Genomic DNA, 4,586 nt, shown 5'->3' with positions numbered 1-4,586 from the left:
GAAAAAGTTAACTACGGCACCTATATTGTCATTACCTGAAGGGAATGATGATTTTGTGATATATTGTGACGCCTCAAAGCAAGGTCTCAGTTGTGTATTAATGCAACGAACGAAAGTAATTGCTTATGCGTCTAGAAAATTGAAGATTCACGAACAGAATTATACGACGCATGATTTGGAATTAGGCGAGGTTGTTTTTGCATTAAAGACTTGGAGGCACTACTTATATGGGGTCAAAAGTATTATATATACCGAACACAAAAGTCTTCAACACATATTTAATCAGAAACAACTGAATATGAGGCAGCGTAGGTGGATTGAATTGTTGAATGATTACGACTTTAAGATTCGTTACCACCCGGGGAAGGCAAATGTGGTAGCCGACGCCTTGAGCAGAAAGGACAGAGAACCCATTCGAGTAAAATCTATGAATATAATGATTCACAATAACCTTACTACTCAAATAAAGGAGGCGCAACAAGGAGTTTTAAAAGAAGGAAATTTAAAGGATGAAATACCCAAAGGATCGGAGAAGCATCTTAATATTCGAGAAGACGGAACCCGGTATAGGTCTGAAAGAATTTGGGTACCAAAATTTGGAGATATGAGAGAAATGGTACTTAGAGAAACTCATAAAACCAGATACTCAATACATCATAGAACGGGGAAGATGTACAAGGATCTCAAGAAACATTTTTGGTGGCCAGGTATGAAAGACGATGTTGCTAAATACGTAGGGGAATGTTTGACGTGTTCTAAGGTCAAAGCGGAGCATCAGAAACCATCAGGTCTACTTCAACAACCCGAAATCCCGAAATGGAAATGAGAAAACATTACCATGGATTTCATCACTAAATTGCCAAGGACTACAAGTGGTTTTGATACTATTTGGGTAATAGGTGATCGTCTCACCAAATCAGCACACTTCCTATCAATAAGAGAAGATGACAAGATGGAGAAGTTAGCACGACTGTATTTGAAGGAAGTCGTCTCCAGACATGGAATACCAATCTCTATTATCTCTGATAGGGATGGCAGATTTATTTCAAGATTCTGGCAAACATTACAGCAAGCATTAGGAACTCATCTAGACATGAGTACTGCCTATCATCCACAAACTGATGGGCAGAGCGAAAGGACGATACAAATGCTTGAAGACATGCTACGAGCATGTGTTATTGATTTCGGAAACAGTTGGGATCGACATCTACCGTTAGCAGAATTTTCCTACAACAACAACTACCATTCAAGCATTGAGATGGCGTCGTTTGAAGCACTTTATGGTAGAAAGCGCAGGTCTCCGATTTGGTGGAGTGAAGTGGGGGATAGACAGATTAAGGGTCCGGAGATAATACAAGAAACTACCGAGAAGATCATCCAAATTCAACAACGGTTGAAAACCGCCCAAAGTCGACAAAAGAGCTACGCCGACATTGACAGAAAAGATATAGAATTTGAATTTGGAGAGATGGTCATTCTTAAAGTTGCACCTTGGAAAGGCGTTGTTCGATTTGGCAAACGAGGGAAATTAAATCCAAGGTATATTGGACCATTCAAGATTATTGATCGTGTCGGACCAGTAGCTTACCGACTTGAGTTACCTCAATAACTCGCGGCTGTACATAACACTTTTCACGTCTCGAATTTGAAGAAATGTTTTGCTAAAGAAGATCTCACTATTCCATTAGATGAAATCCAAATCAACGAAAAACTTCAATTCATCGAAGAACCCGTCGAAATAATGGATCGTGAGGTTAAAAGACTTAAGCAAAACAAGATACCAATTGTTAAGGCTCGATGGAATGCTCGTAGAGGACCTGCGTTCACCTGGGAATGAGAAAATCAGATGAAGAAGAAATACCCACATCTATTTCCAGAAGATTCGTCAACACCTCCAACTGCTTAAAATTTCAGGACGAAATTTATTTAACGGGTAGGTACTGTAGTGACCCGAACTTTTCCATGTTTATATATATTAAATGAAATTGTTATCTATATGATTAAATGTTTCCAACATGTTAAGCACTCAAACTTGTTAAGACTTGATTAAATGAAATAAGTTTCATATAGACAATTGATCACCCAAGTTGACCGGCGATTCACGAACGTTACAAAATTGTAAAAACTACATGTTGTGGTATATATATAGACATATATATGGTTGACATAAGATTATGATGAGTAAGTATCCCACTAAGTATATTAACAATGTGTGATATACATAACAAATGATATTACTAAGTTAAGAAACTCGAAATGATATATATAACGATTATCGTTATGATAACGTCTACTAAATACATATGTATCATATTAAGATATTGATACACTATATTTAACATGATAAAATGATATTTAAATATATCATTAAGTGTGTTAACAATGAACTACATATGTAAAAACAAGACTACTAACTCAAGAATTACGAAACGAGACTTATATGTAACGATTATCGTTGTAACGACATTTAAATGTATATATATCATATTAAGATATATTAATATATCATAATATCATGATAATATAATAATTTAACATCTCATTAGATATAATAAACATTAGGTTAACAACATTTAACAAGATCGTTAACTTAAAGGTTTCAAATCAACATTTACATGTAACGACTAACGATGACTTAACGACTCAGTTAAAATGTATATACATGTAGTGTTTTAATATGTATTCATACACTTTTGAAAGACTTCAAGACACATATCAAAGTACTTCTACTTAACAAAAATGCTTACAATTACATCCTCGTTCAGTTTCATCAATAATTTTACTCGTATGCACCCGTATTCGTACTCGTACAATACACAGCTTTTAGATGTATGTACTATTGGTATATACACTCCAATGATTAGCTCTTAGCAGCCCATGTGAGTCACCTAACACATGTGGGAACCATCATTTGGCAACTAGCATGAAATATCTCATAAAATTACAAAAATATTAGTAATAATTCATGACTTATTTACATGAAAACAAAATTACATATCCTTTATATCTAATCCATATACCAACGACCAAAAACACCTACAAACATTTTCATTCTTCAATTTTTTTCATCTAATTGATCTCTCTCAAGTTCCATCTTCAAGTTCTAAGTGTTCTTCATAAATTCCATAAGTATAGTTTCATAAAAATCAAGAATACTTCCAAGTTTGCAAGTCTACTTCCAAGCTTTCTAATCCATTCCAAGTAATCATCTAAGATCAAGGAACCTTTGTTATTTACAGTAGGTTATCTTTCTAATTTAAGTTAATATTCATATTCAAACTTTGATTCAATTTCTACAACTATAACAATCTTATTTCGAGTGAAAATCTTACTTGAACTTGTTTTCGTGTCATGATTCTACTTCAAGAACTTTCAAGCCATCCAAGGATCCTTTGAAGCTAGATCCATTTTTCTCATTTCCAGTAGCTTTATCCAGAAAACTTGAGGTAGTAATGATGTTCATAACATCATTCGATTCATACATATAAAGCTATCTTATTCGAAGGTTTAAACTTGTAATTACTAGAACATAGTTTAGTTAATTCTAAACTTGTTCGCAAACAAAAGTTAATCCTTCTAACTTGACTTTTAAAATCAACTAAACACATGTTCTATATCTATATGATATGCTAACTTAATGATTTAAACCCGAAAAACACGAAAAACACCGTAAAACCGGATATACGCCGTTGTAGTAACACCGCGGGCTGTTTTGGGTTAGTTAATTAAAAACTATGATAAAATTTGATTTTAAAAGTTGTTCTTCTGGGAAAATGATTTTTCTTATGAACATGAAACTATATCCAAAAATCATGGTTAAACTCAAAGTGGAAGTATGTTTTCCAAAATGGTCATCTAGACGTCGTTCTTTCGACTGAAATGACTACCTTTACAAAAACGACTTGAAACCTGTACTTCCGACTATAAACTTATACTTTTTCTGTATAGATTCATAAACTTAAGTTCAATATGAAACCATAGCAATTGGATTCACTCAAAACGGATTTAAAATGAAGAAGTTAGGGGTAAAACAAGATTGGATATTTTTTAATTATTTTAGCTACGGGAAATGTTTAACAAATCTATACAAATCATATCCTAGCTAACTTATATTGTATTATACATGTATTCTAATATATTATGTAATATTGGGATACCATAGACACGTATGCAAATGTTTTGACATATCATATCGACCCATGTATATATATTATTTGGAACAACCATAGACACTCTATATGCAGTGATGTTGGACTTAGCTATACAGGGTTGGGGTTGATTCCAAAAATATATATACTTTGAGTTGTGATCTCTGAGACGTGTATACACTGGGTCGTGGATTGATTCAAGATAATATATATCAATTTATTTCTGTACATCTAACTGTGGACAACTAGTTGTAGGTTACTAACGAGGACAGCTGACTTAATACACTCAAATCTTTAAAACATAATAAAAATGGTTGTAATTATATTTTGATCATACTTTGATATATATGTACATATTTGTATAGGTTCGTGAATCGATCCGTGGCCAAGTCTTATTTCCGAGGAAGGAAATATCTGTGAAAGTGAGTTTCATTTACC

Source organism: Rutidosis leptorrhynchoides, chromosome 5 (genome assembly GCF_046630445.1).
Source record: "Rutidosis leptorrhynchoides isolate AG116_Rl617_1_P2 chromosome 5, CSIRO_AGI_Rlap_v1, whole genome shotgun sequence".
NCBI classification, from domain to species: Eukaryota; Viridiplantae; Streptophyta; class Magnoliopsida; order Asterales; family Asteraceae; genus Rutidosis; species Rutidosis leptorrhynchoides.
This window is presented reverse-complemented; position numbering follows the sequence as displayed.